The 18,793-nt window shown below is 32.4% G+C and overlaps 1 protein-coding gene across 4 annotated transcripts in view; it reads left to right on the top strand.

Annotated features, from left to right (window-relative positions):
* The first annotated feature begins 4,642 nt into the window (after nucleotides 1-4,642).
* ATP7 (copper-transporting ATPase 1) overlaps nucleotides 4,643-18,793 on the top strand; it is a 133,447-nt gene continuing 119,296 nt past the window's right edge. The window contains exons 1-2 of one of the 4 annotated variants that reach the window (XM_076488767.1): nucleotides 4,677-4,765; nucleotides 9,155-9,237. The gene's annotated coding sequence lies outside the window, so the exon portion shown is untranslated. Of the gene's footprint in view, nucleotides 4,766-9,154; nucleotides 9,238-9,259; nucleotides 9,279-18,793 lie in introns of those variants that run through there. The other 3 variants (XM_076488765.1, XM_076488769.1, XM_076488768.1) reach the window with 3 other exon arrangements.

The following is an 18,793-nucleotide window of genomic DNA, read 5'->3' as shown; positions in this document are numbered from 1 at the left end:
AAAGACCACACAAGAGTGATCATAAACCCTATCATCAAGAAACAGACACCACAAATATTACATCGATTATCCCCAGTGGCACAGCGGTATGTCTGCGGACTCACACAGTTAGAATGTGTGTGTGTTTTTCTTATAGCAAAGCCACAAAGGACTATCTGCTCAGCCCACCGAGGGGAATCGAACCCCTGATTTTAGCGTTGTAAATCCGGAGACATACCGCTGTACTAGCGGGGGGCCACAGTTAGAAACCAACAAACAAACAAATTACATCGATAATGTTTTCAAGTTACAAAAACACAAAAATAACAGATCAGAAAATAAAAAAGAACATCCGTGCAACAATAAATCCTTTTACGAATAAGACACTCACAAACAAAACTCGCAAAGCTATTAATATATGTATATATATATATATATATTAAATACGTGCTGTATATTACATGTATACGTAAGTCGATCAAACTGGAACTCAATTTGCATGCAACAAACGAATGAAAATCAAGAAGCTGATCCAGTGTGTGATATGTGAAATGTAATTATGAATAACAGATTGAGAAATATCACTAGAATACTTGTTGATAGAAATGAGTAAAAACCCTACAACCCGAAAATTACACCTTTAAAAAGCGCTCGTGTTATAGGGTTTTTATTCATTTCTGTGAAGACTTTTGAACCTACGTATTTTCTGAGTTTGCGACTGTAAGACATGACGTAACACATATTTACAATGAAATAATATTTTCATTTTGACACTACTGTATTCTGAATGTATAGGGTTTTTCTTCAATACTTTTTATTAGTTTCATTATTTTTAGCACAAAGCCAGAAATTGGTTATCTGCTGTGCCCATCATGGGGAGTCAATCCTAGGATTTTTTAACTCTGTTTAATTATCACAGAACCACAGTGAGATTTTCATTAAAGAAATAAAAGTACTGAGTAAACTCAGAATACACTTGAAGGAAAATATGGTTTTACCTGGTGTTTTGGTTGATGTTAGTGAAAAATAATTTTTGGGGGGAACCAAACTGAAATATTAATGAGCAGGCAATGCTATTTATGGAAATGAAATCACTCAAAGTTAATTATGTTACCAAGGCAGAATCGAAGGAAACAAACTTGTTTCTACCAATGGAGTCTCCAAAAGTTTGAGGTTAAGTTGCCACAGTATTGATCTAAATCTAGTAATTAATATATATAAAAAAGTGTCTTTATTGTTTCACTTCCTTCCACATGGGCCCCACTGGTACAGCAGTAAGTCTATGGATTTACGACGCTAAAATCAGGGGTTCGATTCCCCTCGGTGGGCTCAGCAGATAGCCCGATGTGGCTTTGCTATAAGAAACACACACACCTTCCACATGGGACCTGGGCTGTGTTTTTATAATGCCCAAATAACAATTATATTCATTTGGTAACAATACTCTGGGATGACAGCTATACACTGGCTAAGTGTGTTTCCTAGATAAAGTCTGGTAGACTTGGACACTCACAGGTGCTGACATGTGTGGGCCAAAGAATCTTCCTTGTAGATTCTCAGCCAATACCTGGCTGAGATGCAGCTGATGCTGTGTATGTAGAATTATAGATTACAGGTGCAGGGTGAGAGATATTTGAAGGGACTCTGACATCTATGTGAGTAATTAATCCCTGATCCAAGGTTGCAACTCCTTGTACAGTTCTGCACAACCCCATTGCTCATTAATTAAGGTTCATGGTTTTTATCCATGAGTGCTTGCTGTCTCATTTACCAGTAAAAAAAGATATAATTAACAGAGATTGTCCACCATTAGTACTTCCAGTCCATCATGTCTGGTCAAAGGTTATGTTGGCCAGAGCTGGAACTGTGGTATACTGGTTAGTGATAGCCTGGAAGTCTTGTAGAAACTTCACTAAATTGTCAAAAAGACTTCCTAAGTATCATTCTACCTTGGTAACCTTTAATTGTCCTTACTTCTCATGGACCAAGATAGATCATCAGGGGTATGGCCTTAATAATCCAAGCTGTGTGCACCAAAAATTGGATGATAATCCTGAGTCTGTGGCTGTAGACTGATCAATGCCATAAAAACTTTCCAGAATCAGTAAAAGTCCAGTGTCTAGGCCTTTTCTGGTGGCAAACTGTTTCTTGCTTGAGAGTACTTCCACTTTAATAATGTGCCACTCTTTCAGTAAAACCATTACTGTAAACGTATTTAATGAGAAATGATGAAGCGAGGGCTTAAATGCACGTGATAGTAAGAACAAAAAAGAACTCAATAGATCCTGTGATCATGCATCAGAATTTCACCTTTCTGTCTAACCTGTGATATTCTCAAATGAAACTGGTGTCTGCAGGAGGATTGTTGAATAGTTCTGGTTTATAACAGGAGGACCAACCAGGAAAACTCTAATTTTTATCTAAAAGACTGAGTTTGAGATGTTTGGACATGTAATGTTAAGTGAAATACAGACTTTATTAGGTGTAAAACAAACACACAATATGTATAGCTGCATATACACAGGATAGTCATATTGTACATAACCAGTACATCAATCAATAGCTTTCAACTCCATAAAAGTCTTTCTATTAACTTATTCATTTTGATGATCTAGTATTAGGAGTGCTGGAAAGTAATATCAACTTGAATTCAAACATTACTAATTATGTGCTTTTCTTTGTTTTAGCAAGCAAACAACCCTTCTTATTCATCTTTGGTCAGAAAAAACTGACCACATTTGTAACAAGAATCATATTTGACGTTGCATGCTCTTTGAGTTCTATAAAAGTAACAAAGTGATAGAGACAACCTAAAACATTTGTTCAGTTTATAAAAATGTTTTGAGTATCCACAAATTCCAGCTGTTATTCAGAAAATTTAGGTCTGGTGATTTTTTATTACTCAGACTTTTATTGTTCAGAGAGACCAACAGAGTTGGAAAATTACCTCCTTAGGTCAGAGGTTGAGTCAGACCCTGTTAAACCATCTAACAACTGTCAAAAAAATTTAATTCTTATAGCACTATCATTCAAAAACATCTTAAAAGAACAGAAAGGTTAATAGACAAGGCATTTGGGTTCCACACAAGCTATCATATGACAACAAAGCCAGTGCATAATAATATGCAATTCATTGATAATCAGACATGAAAAATAAATGTTTCTTCATTCGATTGTTACAGGGGATGACAAATGGGTTCTTTATGTCAACACGAAGTGTGAGAATCAGTGGCTTAGTCTTATCCTAAACCCAATTCTGACATCCAAACCAAGTCTACACCTGTAGAAAGTCTTGTTGGAACAGAATTGACAGAATTCATTTTAATAAAATTGAATAAGTATATAACTACAGACATTTATTGTCAAAAATTGGACTGTTTGTACCAGTTTTTCATTGAAATGTGTCCAACGCCGGTCAAAGAAAAGGGGTCATATTGCATCTTGACAATATGAGTCCACATCTTGTGAGAATGACAAACAATTTAGATTTAGATTGATAACTTCTGCTTCACTTTTATTTCTCTCCTTACATTACTCCTTCAGATTATCATTTATTCAGATAGATAAAATATCTGAATGTAAAATATGTACAAAATATATGTGAGTAACTACTTTGCTTTCAGTGTTTTCTCAGCAATAAAAACTTCAGAAATATTGATGGTGTCAAAACCGCTCTTACAGAATTCTTTGTTTCAGAGCAAGCTTCTTACTATCAACGAGTAATTGAAAGCTTGAATGAAAGGTGACACATTCTCATTAACAATAATGGGAATTATGTAACTGATTGAAAAATAAATACTTATCTTCAAAAAGTCTTTTAGCACATAAGAAAACAAAAAAGACACTACTTTCTAGTTCCCTTGACATAACTGATGTGAGTCCAATGCTCTGTAAAACAAGAAATATTAATTTAATCAGAAATAACCCATTTAACTACGTAACTGGCTGTTCTATTATAACACAGTTGAAATTATAACCTTCAGATATCATTTACTTGGTCAATCAAGGACATTACTGTCGCTGCTAGTTTGTACGTAATGTACGACATTGTAACAGTATTCCTGTTGGTAAAGTTGATATATTGTCTGCTAAAGAAAAACGACGAAATAAAAGCAACCACAACCAAAATAATTCAAAGGTTTTCTGGATAATATATGTTTACAAAAAGTGCATAGAATCGGACGACATGAAAATCTTCAAAAATTCCTGTATTAATGAAAAATATAGAAAACAAATCGTTTCCCTGAACACTAGAGAGGAAATATTTTTAGGAAAAGTTTCATCGCAGGATCATTTAATTGTTATTACGAATATTCGGCCTATTAGAAATTTTTGTAATCGAAATTTGTATTGGACTTGTAACTAATGACGTAATTGGAATTATTATTAGTATTATTGTGATCCTATATTGCATAAATAACATTATATTCACAGAGCTCTTTAAATAACTATTATAGTATAAATGAATAAATTAATAACGTAAAATTACCAAGCTCTTAGTATAAATTAAAACATTCTCTAAAGCTTGGGCGCATCTAGCTTTTATTTTGTAAAATAATAAACTGTTTAAACTCCGTCAAATTATATAATTATATCAATAATAATGATAACAATAAATAATATTATAAGTAATTAATTTATTTTAGTCACATATATCTTCTAGCCGTAATGTCACTACACCGTATTTCCAAATTGTGGGTGTTAGTACTTACAGGTGTGAAATGGGTCTGTCCTTTCGATAAGTTATTTATATTTTACTTGGAAGTTGAAGGTGAAGTTTATTGAGGTAGTAATTGTTTTATTTAATTCGATAAATGTTTAGATGTCTCTTTAAAATAATACAATATCATACGTTTGCTGTCATAAACGTGATAATGAAAATTTTGAAATTGTAAGTGTATTTTGGTAGGAATTATCGCTGTCAGTTCAGTTTAAGTAGGCTTGGCAGTATTAACTGTGCTTCTACCACCAGGGTAATTTTTTTTTTTAACAGTATTAATGCTATCAGTGTAATAGTTTATATTTAGTTCGATTTGTCAAAATGCTATAATTTAAAAAGCACAGTTAGTCACTTTTATGTTATTTAACAGTAACCATATAACTGACAACCTACAGACAACAACTTTAAATTACAATAGTTTGGCTTTTAAAAATAAGTTAATGCTTATGTATACAGTTATGAGACGTCCCAATAATGCTGGGATTAACCCAGTTTCATAAGACTTATTTCTCTGTCACAGAAATATTAAAAATATTAAATTATATGATTAATTCCAAAATTTTACCAGGGGAATTACTTGACAGACCACTGCTAAATTGTTCCCCCCTCTCTGTTAAATGTTTTAATGAAAGCTGTCATTGGACAGCTGCAAGAATTGAGATTTGATCTGCTTAGCAGCAAAAAAAGAAAGTGAAGAAGCAATATTTTTATTCTAATGTAACATTGAAGGACAGCAGGGGACCTTGCAGCCCATCTGGGTCATCCTGCCCACTAAATTAAACCAAGCACAAAAAGTGTAAAACTAGTAATTAATATTTGATAAACGTTTTCTTAAGCTTCTTTAACTCCATGTACAACATCATAAGGCAACCCAATTGAAAGGCCAAAGGGCTTGACATGGTCAGGTGGTTAAGGCACTTGACTCGTAATCCAAGGGTTGAGGGCTTGAATCCCTGTCACATCAAAAATGCTTGCCTTTTCAATTGTGGGGTCATTATAATATTACAGTCAATCTCACTATTCATTGGTAAAAGAGTAGCCCAAGAGTTGGTAGTGGGTGGTGATGACTAGCTGCTTCCCTCTAGTCTTACACTGCTAAATTAGGGATGGCTGGTGCAGATAGCTCTCATATAGCTTTATGTGAAATTCAAAAGAAACCAAATTCAAAGCCCAGAAAATAACTGTATGCCAAAATTTATATCTGTGCTCCATGGTGTTACCATACTTACCATTAAATATCGAAAACTTATAATACATCAACATTATTATTTCCCTTAACAATATGAAATACTTCAGTCAGATCCACTTTAAATCTTCTTTTTTTCAAGAGAAAAAAGTTTTGGAGTTCTTAACCTCCCCTCCCATAATGACCTTCATCATCTTAGTATTCCTTTTCTGAACAACAATTTAGTATCTTTTTTAAAATAAGCAAATCAAGACTGAAGTCTTAACTAGTGATCTATACACTGAAATTATAACCTGTTTAGACGTCTCAGTGTTTCTTTAGATAAAACTTAAAATCCTACTTACCATGGCATTAGCAACAGCACATTGTTTCAATGGCTTAAAAGACTGGTAAAAAAGAATACAAAGATCCTTTTTTCAATAATACTGTTGAGATTATTTTCATCAAAATTATATTTATAATTTATATTGATACCCTACATACATCACCTTTTATTTATTATAACTAAAATCCATCTGCCATTTATCCAACTTGCCAAATAATTAAATTCTTTTGTGAAGCAGTAATGCCACCCCTCATAGCCTGCATAACCCATGACTTTGATACCATTTGACAAATTAAGCAGTTTATTGATCATTCTTTTACCTTTTTTGTAACTGATATAACTTTAAAAGAACAAAGGTCATCTCACACTAAGCCTTAAATAATCAAATTGACCAATGACCCATACAATGAAACTTAGTCTCTTTAGACCTGTAATGAGTATTTCTTCATATAGAACCTACAATCTTATTTGCACTGCTACTAGCGGCAACACACTGGATGGATGGGTTTAGAGACTGGCCAGCTATTAAACAAAGATACCTTTCTTTCATGAACACTGTTAATGTTATTCCTATCCAAATTATACTTATAACTCAAATTATCATAACCCACATGCATATCTTGCATTTATTATAATTAAAACCCATCTGCCAATTATTTGCCAAACTTATTGAATGATCTAAATCCATTTGTAAAACAGCAGCATCCTCTTCATGGCTAGGACCATCCAAGACCTTAATACCTTCAGGAAATTTACCCTTATTTCTATAAGCAGTATATTTTGGAGGAATGTTAAAAGATTAATAATAAGACAATATTTTCCTCCAGTGAAACCATGTTGACTATCCAACAAAATTTTAAAGTTTGGTAAGTAAGTTTACAAGCCATCTTTTATCAGACTTTAAAACTTTTTTGAAGCCTATAATTACCAGGATAATTTTTAACACTTCCCTTGAAAATAAAGTAACATTAACCAAATTTTTGTCTACTGACAGCTGCTTATTATATAAGAACAATAAAAAAATATTGGCAAATAGGTCACATATCCAAACCTTAATATCCTTCAAAATTCTTGGAGAAATATTACCTTGCCTAAGAGTATTATCATTTTTTAAACTTCTGTATCTTTCATAACAAGTTTAGAATTAATATGATAAACTTGTTTGATTTTATATTTCTCTAGCAGCTGTTGAGGATGGAAAATATAGTTTAAAACTTGAAGTGGAAATTGAAGAAAGAGTAGAATTTATGAACCCAAGCATCTCACAATCACTGGAAATTATCTTTCTTGTATCATCTGCCAAAGGTTCTACAATAAAATAACATTTAGCTTACCCTTAACACATCTAAATAAATCCTCACTGTGTAGACCAAACATATCAATGCATTTCATTGAGTGAGAGGAGAAATAACAAGAATATCCAAATTATTATTATTCACATGTGCAGTTGATGTTCTAGTTGAAATAAACGAATCATTAGTTATTGGTCAACAAACTTTTGTAAAGTAGTGAATTTATGTTTGTCCTACTAATGACATTTTTTTTACAACTTTAAGGTTGTGTTATTTTGTTACACTTTGTCATTGATCTATTGCTTCTTTAAATTTGTCAGTTATGTTTGTTAGCAATGACTTTAAAAGTATACACACTTTTCTTATTTGTAGTTTTTCTTTTCTATTTTGGTGATGGCGCTTTACAACATAATTTCCAGTGAACATGAAAATATAGTTGTTTCCAGCATTTTCTTTTGATATGGTTTTTTTTTTCCCTCCTTGACTTGAACCATTTAATGAAAACTTCAATCTTTCAGCAACACTATGCAACCATGTGTGAGTGCGTTTGCATGAGCAGTTCTGGTGGAAGAGCCACACTACATAATCTTTGTCTTTAAATCCCTTCAAAATATAGTTGGATGATCATTAATGGAGGAACACTTGATTGTCTTGTACAACAGTTCCTGTCAATCTTTGGAAAGTTTTGACCTGTAATCTGGTATTTAAGGTTTGGTGCCTGTGCAAGATGTCTGTTTACTATCTTCCTTGACATTGATTACTTTGTCAGGTGTTACGTGGTCTCTGTGGAAGTCAGTCTTGGCAGTATCCATCTTCATGTTGGAATCTTATAGATAGTAGTTGTCAGTTTCACAGCATACATTCCACATGTCCATTAGATAAAATGTTGGAAAAAAATTTAATGTATGGAAAATTGCATCCATGGTGATATATCTTTAATCTTATCAGCCATTTTAACACAATATTCATTGGGTATGACTTCATTGGTGATTTAGAAAATAAACATTTATTTTTGCAACTATGCACTTGTTATCTTATAGGTCAGTTCCTGTTGATCTACTCACTTTTCAATGCATTTATATGCAGTGAAGACCTTTTTACAATATAAAATTTGTGAAAATTATTTATAAGTTGGATTTTAAATCACATAAGTAATATTTGATCTATAAAGAAGGTGTGACAGCTTGGCTTTGAGAACATATATTTAAACTTTTAGAGTGACAAAAGTTGCATAGATAGGACTACTCTGCAGCAATCTATTTTGTAGGAGAACAGTGTGGTTCATTTTTCATTTTCTGATACTGTACATTACCTCTCCTCACATAAATAGCTATTCACATATAGTGCTGTTCTCTATGTGCAAAAAGTTTTACTCATGTCACAAACCTTCTATCTCTCTTTCATTGGAATTGACTGATTCTAATGAGTATCACATACAAACATTCATGTGTCAACTCTCAAACAATAGGACTGCAACATATTTTCATGATGCACATGACTCTCTCTATTTCATTCTACCTGACTCTCATTTCTTGTTTGAGAGTACTCATGATCAGATGTTTTTTACTTTTGGTGCTCTTCATGTGCTTTGGATTTGTAAATTAAATAATTTTGAACTTTAGAGTTGATTTTTTCATTAAATTTATCAACAGTTATTTGCTGAGAGATTGGTTGTCACGTGGGTTGAGTACCTTCTCCTGCCAGGACTGGAAAGGCCAACTTCAGGTGACTGAAGGTGATTTTTGAGCTTACTGTTAGTCTTCCTTGTGAGTTATGGTAATTATAATTATGCTACAGAAATTCCTTTACAACTTGTATTACTGTGGTTTTTCTCTTACTGCTGTAGACTAGATGTAAACTTCGGTTTTAATGCTATTTGTGTTTTTTTAACTTTGTTTTGTTTTACCTTAATTTCCTTTTATGAATTTTACTAAATTTACTTTAATTTTAACTTTTTACTGGATGTTCAGCTCAGATAGCCTTGTTGCTTTGTGCCATAAAATATCAAACCAACCATCCAACCAACCTTCTCCTGAACTTGTCCAACTTCTTGAACAAGCAGAACCTGTTGAAGTTTTGACAAGCTATTTGCATCATTAGATTTTACTGTTTTCCTTTGCCAACCCCGCAGAATCAGCTAGGCCTAATGACATTTTAGACATTATTTCTCGGGTATGTTCATCCATTTATTCAATTTTTTTATGATCCCCACCCTTCTTTGTTGCATGATAGTTCTTCCTCTTCATATTTGGTTTTCCTACCTTATTCAGATATTAATGTTCATGCTGAGCAATTTACTTCACAATTGGTTGAGTGTGCCTGCATACCTTGCCCTACATAAGCCATAGATCAATTTGTTTTGATTTACCACCAAGCAAACTGTCCATTTCTTGACTCTCAACAGTTGGGATCTATTTAACCTTTATGGTGGATGATCCCTGATTTTTCTTGGGCTTAACCCATGCCACATTTTTACAGCTTGTCTATGTGAGTTGCTTAATTTCTGTCTGGTTCATTCCATTTGTCCTTTCTTTATTGAAGTTTATCAACATAAGTAGAACATTTTCTGCAGTTGTTCTATGGGTTGACAGATTTCCACTGATTAACCCACTGTTTCTCATATTGCAATATTTCTTGTCTTTTGTCTCCTCAATCGTAAGCTGTTGGGTGGTTTTGTCCCTCACATTTCATTTTTCTTGATGCTACCATTGTTGATGTTCTTTCTGAATTCTTCATTCATTTTGGCAGGCTACCTTTCCAGATTGGGATGTTAATGTGGTCCTTTACTATCTCTCTTTGCCTTCATTCAATCTATTTTATATGTTTTTCTTATCTTTCCTGTAAAACTTGTTTCTTTCTCTTCTCAGCCTGTGGATGTCATAGGTCTGATTTGTTTCTTGTTAATGTTTCAAGTACTTTTTATCATTCTATCAATATTTTCTTATTCAGGTTGTTCTCCCTCAAAACTTTGGTGACTAGGGAAGGTAACTCCTCTTTTTCACAAACTTCCATTCCTTCCATTTCCCAACTTTATTCTAGGCCCGATATGGATAGACTTTTATGTCCTGCATGTGCTTTTTACTGTTATACTTCCCACATGGCTTCCTTTTATGGTATTTATTCCCAATTCTTTATTTCTTGGCAGCCTTTTTTCCTTATACCCTCACCAACTGGGTTTGACTTTTGATTCAGTTGGATTTATTCCTCTTTGTTGTCTTCTGTATTTTGTTCCAGGTGTCTTTACATGAATTTTGACACCTTATCTATGGTATATCATCTTCATCATCCAGTGGAGGAAATTCTTCAGTTGAGCATGTGGGAAATGAACCCCACTACTATTAAGTTCATCAATTATTATTTACATAGGATAGTGGTTTCTTCATCTTCAGGCTATCATTTTCCACCTGCAGCTATTTTTCAGACTTCAGTGAGACTTTGACTGGGTAAGTTATCTTTTGTTATTTATTTTCTTTTCAGGGATCTTATTACCTCTTTATTATTATTACTTGTTTGAATCCCCTTGTGTTGTGAGTGGTGAATAAACAGGTATTTAATTTTTCAAGTCCACACTGTTAAGCCATCTTGATTTGCATGTTATAATTCAATGCTCATACAACACATGCTACAGAGATGGGTGTTTCACAAGATTTCTTGTAGGTTTATCCTTGCTATAGAATTGCTTTATAAGTTTGATGTCCTGAACCATGCCCACTATATACAACATGGGCAAATCAAAATGGAATAGATGCTCATCCCTGCCATACCTTATATTAAATAAATCAGTATGATTTGCTTTTAGAAATAGTTTCATGGTCATCGGTTGCACTGTTTTGGGTATTGTCATTTCTACAGACTCATCACTGCATTTTACCCCTCTTTTCTTCCAGTGGAGAATGAGAATCCTTGCCACTTTTCAGTTCCAATCCTCTAAGGTGGTGTACTGTGGATGCATTGTCCCAGTTGGGTTAATTAAATACAAAAAAAGAACAGAATGATTATAAAACCATTCAGTTGGGAGTAGGGCAGTGGTGTTCTGCTGGTATAGATGACATATTTTCTAACATGAAACACGAAACAAATGGGAGTAAGACATTATAATTGCAGTTAATTTCTTATATTGGGATCCCTCATTCTACTTCTACTTGGATTTCAGTTCTCAGTGGCTGGGTTTTGGATTTAGATTTGAACTAACCAACTTCAGACCTTACACACATGTATTACACTATGTGACAAAATTTTTACTTTTGTTCCTGGGCAGAAAGTGTTATTTTCCAATTGCTTATGCCTAAAGTAAATGGAAAAGACCTATTTTTCTCTTCAAACTTTGCTTTTGAGACCTGGGAGCATATAACGAAAACATGATGGGAGACTATTTGGGGGTTGATGCATGAAAGTGATTTACATTACAGTCGTAAATTTCAAAAAACTACTCTTCTAACATTTTTGTTTATTTTTGTATAACTTTAGTATAAGTGCATGTAAATCTTCACTCATATGTTTCATTCAGATCTTATGTGAATGAAACTGTGCAAATTTGCCCGTTTTTACTCATAAAATAGGTTAATTTCTAAATTTCATTATCCAGGTCACATAAGTAAAGGTTGAAGGGAATAATGGTTATTTTCTGTACTTTTTACAACATAAGCAATTGAGAAATAACACATACTATCCAGGAACAAAGTCTGTGTTACGTTGTGTTATAGATGTCTATATTTCTCCCTTATTTATTCTCTGTCACTGTTATGGGTCATGATGGAACTAATTGAAGGTTATTAAAGTTCTTTCCCTTCCATTTTTCTGAGGATGTTAATGCTCTTGAAGTGGCTTCAGTTAATTTTGCTTTTGAGAGAGATGGTTTATGTTATGAAGACATCATTTTGATACTGACTGTCTGTCAATATATGATATTCACATGTACCATTCATGAGTATGGGGATACAAGATTCTCTCTAGTCTCATAAACTTGAGGTGAAAATAAGATTTTCTTTTCTACCCATCACTGGATAGCAGGTTTTAGATTGTACTTGTCATTCCTTTGGATGCTTCTTTCTTTCTCCTGCACATTCAGTATGAGATATTGTACTGTATTAGAAGTTATAATTTTTCTACATTGAAAATGTATTTCTGATAGGTACTTACCATTTTCATGCTTTCCACCATTCTTCCTCACCAAAGTGTTTCCATCTTCTGCCAACACTCAAAGTGATTGTTATGTAGAATGGAATAGAGGAAGTTATTTGTGTAATGAGAATATGTAGCACTCTTAGAAGAGATGCTTTGGAATCAGTCAATTCCAGTGGATGGAGAGAAAAAGGCTTGCAGTATGTGTAAAATGTTTTTGCATATACAATAACTTTATGCTGAAGGAAGTAAGTACCATCTGAAATATGTTTTTAGTGAAGAAAAATTTGTAATTTTTGTATATTGTATTGGGCTGTCTATATCAAATACTAATTATAACTGTAAGGTTATTTATCAATATTAACCGTAAAAATGTATGAAAGGTATTGATACAACAGTCAGATAATCTAGTGAGGGATATTTGGATATGTTTAATGCATAAAACCTCAATTGCTTTTTTTGTAAGAGTAAATTAGTATTCACTGAACAGATGCTTAATGCTTTTCTGTAAATCTAAATGAAATCCGTCAACAACATAAAGATGGAAGCATCATTCTGCTCAAAACAACATTAAGTTTGTTAGTTAAGTTTCAATTTGTCATTGCAGACTTTTTATTGGATATTTGATATAATTCAGGAACAGTATACATCTAAAATAATAATAAATACTGTGGGCAAATAAACTTTAGATGTTTCTGTGAACAGATTGTCTACCAGTGCATATACTAAGCCTTAAAAATGCCTGTTAAAGGTGAAGATGGCAGAAAATAGAAATTATAATACATGGTATTCAGAGTATGTGATAGTTTGAATTAATTCAGGTAGAATTAATTTTAGGACTTGTATTTTGCTTAACGTAAAAGCTCTTTAACGTAATCTTATGATGTATAAACGTTAATTTTTCAAAAGATTTATTTTTCATAACAACATACTAACTTTTATAAGCGTGTTAGATAAAGAATATGATTCCATTTTTATGCCAAGAGAACAGTTAAAACATAAAAATGGTTTTCTGGTTCATCTTTACATTTCAGAACAGTCTCTTTAGGCTAGAATGTTTATACATGGATAAAATTATACATGTTCCTAGAGTTTTTTGTTTTTCCAAATTTTAATATTATAGAAGAATAACATTATTTGGAAACATTTATCGTTAGAGGTGGGTGATAGTTGATTACTTGTAAGGCGAAATTACATCTCTTAATATTGTAATGGTCTGAAAAACACAAACTTGTCGTTTAATTGTAAATTATGATTAAATTAATCAAAATCTATTGTCCTAATTATTTCAGTGGCTGATTAGTTAAAGTTATGATTCAACAAGTAGCCATGAAATTAACCAACTTATCAAAATTAATTTCTGATTATTCCAACTACTCAAGTAATTAAAACACTGCCTCCAAACTTTATCACCCTGTCTTTATAATGACAAAGCTATAAAAGCTTTCTGTTGCTCCCTAATTTTGAATTGCCATTATAAGAGAGATGATTAAGTGGTCTAGCAACTTTTTTTTTGAAGTTGTTGATTGTAAGATCCAACATTGTCTTAATATGAGGTTCAGCAAAGTCTTTCAGCAAAATATTGTGTGAAAGTTCAGATATGCAACTGTATATGGTTTCATTTAAGGGTGTATTTATAAAGAGGGAAGTGATATCAGAGCTGTCTATAAATTGGTTTGAAGGAGGTAATTGGTATAAAGCATGTGCTATCTGGAAAGAATCGGGAATAGTTAGTTCATTGGTAGTGAGTGGCTGTAGTATAAGTACCAGAAACTTTGCAAATTTATAAGAATACATGTGTACTAAAGTCTGAAATAATTGGTCAGAAGGGGGTGCCTGCTTTGTGAATTTTAGAAGGACCAGAATAGGAGCCTTTCAAAAACAATGATGCAGCAACATTTTTTCTGAGATGCCTTTGAATTTTTCTGCATGTTGCATGATAAGCAATAAAGGTCATTTTTAAGGACTTTAATCATGGTAGAGTTGTCAACAGTAACTCATTTTTTTATCTTTTCTTTGTTCTGTGGTTGATTGATCACAATACTAATCAATTAATCAAATGTAATAATTTCATAGTGCTAGAAACTAATTGATTAGCAAATATAGCAAAGTACAGAGCTATTTCTTTCTGGAATAGTCAAATAACATACATTGTGTCATTTACCCTCTTTTTGGATAATTATATGCTTGACAAGAGAATTTGTTTTGTGTGTATTACAAAAAAAAGCAGCAGGTTTGGAAATAATTACTTGTGATTAGTGTTGTGGAAAAACTGGAATAAACAAATGATATGTTTAACTGTCTCATCCAAACAAGTATATGCTGGTCTGGAAAGTTTTATAAGATATTGCAGAAAATTTATAACAGAATTTGAGATAATTCTTTGGATTATTTGGGAGAGAATTAAAGTAATGAAGTAGCATGTTACACATCATTCATTGTTAAATACCTATCACATCTGGACAAATAAATACTTAATCAGTTTTTTTTCAAATTATGGAAAAATATAATTTGGAAATAACCTTTCAGTTGATCTAATGGAGAACTGTAGTTATTGAGTAAAACATGTAGATGTCATAAAGGTTAACTGTTGGTCTATAATCGAATCAGAGATAATCGTTTTCGTTATTCCGTAGTAGCATTGGAATAATTGAATGACATGTGAAATGTATCATTCACTGTTAGTTAACTGCTCTGTTGAGTAAAAAATATATGGCTGGGAAGTGTTTTTGATATTTGAGAAGAGGTATGATAGATATGGAAATAATTTTTTCATATTTTTGTTAGGGAGAGAGTAACTGAATAACATAACATTGGACATTTTGAGCTATTTTTGTTCTCTGTTTGAGCAGAAATATCCTCATTCTGCTTTCATCCATTCCTTATTTCATGCACATACTTTCCAAATCAGAAGCTCAAATTCACATGAAATACATCATTTGAAAATATGGGATAATTAAAGTTTAAGAATCATTTGTTGATATTTTGAGATCTAAAAATCCATATTTCTCTAGCAGTTATCCACACGTCACATTTACGTTATAAGTTATATCATCAAAGTTGTTGTATGTTCTAGTAAAAGCCTTTCCCATAACTTTACAATTACCTTTTCAAATTGTAGACCTATAACCACCTACCCTTTTCCTATTGGTTGTTCTTTCCTGTTTTCAAAAATCTTATGAAATAAATGAAGTGCTACAAAGACAATATTTTTTTTAATTATAATTAAAAAAACAAAATTGGCCTTAAGCCATAATTCTTTTAAATGAATTGCATAAATACTAGGGTATATCTGTTACATAAATCAGTAAGAGGCCTATATAACAAAGATATGTAGCAAATTCACGGTGAACATTTGATGAGCAAAAAGGAGAAAAACAACAACCTGATGTTGTATGTTGAGATTTTCAGTTAGTGTATAAATGTAATATCTCCTGTATTTGAGAGAAATTATGTTGAGCTTTTGCCAAAGACACCACAATATTTTAATGGTAGGCTTTTCAAACATTAATTTTTCTCACGACATCTGCAACTTGGAAGCCATGTTACCTCAGTGCCACGGAACAAAACTTAAGTTAATTACAAGAACATTGTATGTCCATTTGTATTCATGTTTGGAGTTCTGTTTTTGAACCCAAAGGATAATCCAGCTATTTCAAACAATTACATATTGCAAGTGGTTTAAGGAATAATACGGTTACTGTGAACATTGACATGATTTCTTATTAAGTTCAGTGTAGCTAGGTTATGGCAGTAAGGGTATTGCTTTGTGTCCAACATTTCTCTCATGAAATGGCTGAGATACTAATATTGTGTCTGGAACATTATCATTGTCTACTAAATAATGCTCAAGAACTGTTGAGTCTACAAGAAAACATAATTCATATCTAATGTTCATGGGTTTGTGGCACATTCTTTTGTTAGATTTTGTATAGAAGCTACAGATTCTTTGTAGTAGGTGGTTTGTTGGCAATGACTTTCAACAATAAATGGACAGCATACAATTCACTTGTTTTAAAAATAATATATTATTTAAAACAAGTCAAACTTATGTACAAAACTTTGTTGAACTATTGTTTACCACAGTTAAATGTAAAGCTTTAAGTTATCTTTGTCACCAAAGTCCACACGCTTACTTGATTCAATTACTTTAGAACCTAGTTGACAAGACTAATTATTTCTTCTCTCCTCTACCACATTACAACCAAGACTTTAAATATCTTTTTTTTTGTTACAAGTATACACAAACTGGTTCAGTTACTTTAGAACCAAATTGACAAGATAAATTAATCTTCTTTGATGCTGCTATATAAACTGTGAAACTCAGTTTAGATATCACCCTTTATGCCTAAACTGACAATCACTCAGTCTAACTTTTACTTTTTTACTTTCATGAATGTTTAACTTTACTCTTCTAGCTTCTCCTCAGTATTTATAACATATGAAAGAAAAATAAAGAAATTTGTAGCTCTCTAGCAGCAACAATATCACATATAACAAGAAAAACTTGGAATCTTCAAGTAAGATGATGTCAACGATACTACAAAACACTAGTACAACTATTAAACTGCATACACAGTGAATTACTTGTACAAAGTTACGTAACAAAACTCATCATAACTATTGCATTTTAAAAATAATTAACTTTTTACATTGTTATGAAAACTGAATAATTAAATACCAAATCACTAAACAAACCTAATAATAATTTCTAAACTGGAACAGTGTCCTATATCTGATGTTACACTTCATATGTTTGCATCACCTGTCAGTCTTGCTATCCTAGAAGGCTTTCTTGTCATCCAAATAATCTCTAGTCTCTCAGCTTTGATGCATATCATGCAAACTATGGTGGACTAGTGGTGCAGTTTCTCATGGTGGACATTGTCTTCCAACTGCATATTTAGTCATCTCTTTGACTTTAAGTGCTCCAACCAGTGTTGCAACTCAGTATTGCTATTGATAACCATCCCTGAGCTCTGTGTATATCATCTCAATTAATTCCAAGCTCTCCTAATGTCTATTCATCATGATAATCATATCTATTGGATATTCACCTTTTTATGGTGGTAAATGGTGGTTGGGTAGTTTCATTATCTCAAAGATATCCTTTCTGTAGTTCAACCTCCTATTCCTGACCAACTGCAGTGAGAGGTTGTAGCTCAGGAATAGTTTTCTGTCTTTTCCCATATATTAGTGTATTCCCTTAATATGGTTGTATGTCGCTGCTCTTTCCTTTTTGCCATCAAAAGTTTGATGTGATCTCATTATGGTTTTTTTTTTAATACTGATCTCAGTTTACAATTTCAACAGTATATAGATAGAGTACTAACAAAAATCAGAGAAGAATATTCAACATAAAACTCTGCACTTACATATGTGCATTTACAAAGTGGTCTTTGTAACTTCTACAATATTCAAGTACACTGATGTTCAAAAGCAAAGTATAAATTCCTTGTATAATGAGATGATCAAAAGTATGTATTGCATAAACCACACAACTGAAATAAATGACGGACATATTTGTGCAAACAGAATGGTATGAATACAATATTTATTGTCATACACACACTATGAATTTCTGTGCTCAATTCATCTGCTGGCTGGCTGGTTTTTTTTTTTTTTGTTTTTTTTTATCTACCAAAGTATGGAAAAGTTGCTCTTTTGTAAGACCAGGACTAGAATAATTGTGATATTGGACTTTAGATAACTACAAAACAATTGCTCAGTTCATTATTGGACAATCCCAGTTACATTCATTTTACATTCAAGGGAATAATTGATTGCTGTGCCACTACTACTTTTGTGCATAATTCAAATAAGGAAGTATAAACTGTAGTGTATAACAGCAATGAGGAGGGGGGGGGATTAATGCAAGGTAAATCTAACAACATCTTATATTTAAAACTATTAATGTGTAAAGAAAGTACAAGAAAATTTTAAATTCAGCTTTAATATACATTCATTTTCTAATTATGGAAGGTAAGATGCTGACAACTCCATTTATCATGTTGTTATACTCGTACATTTTTTTTTTTTTTATCTCTTAGCTGAGCAAATTGCAACCTTCACACTAACCCTAATTCAATGCCTTTCATCTCATTATAATAAATTTATTGTAGATAGGTGGAATGTAACAATTAAGGTAAGGATTCTTAAACTGTAATACG

The sequence above is a fragment of the Tachypleus tridentatus genome, chromosome 2 (assembly GCF_004210375.1).
Source record: "Tachypleus tridentatus isolate NWPU-2018 chromosome 2, ASM421037v1, whole genome shotgun sequence".
NCBI classification, from domain to species: Eukaryota; Metazoa; Arthropoda; class Merostomata; order Xiphosura; family Limulidae; genus Tachypleus; species Tachypleus tridentatus.
The sequence above is the reverse complement of the archived record's forward strand: the minus strand, read 5'-3'. Positions and strand labels throughout refer to the sequence as shown.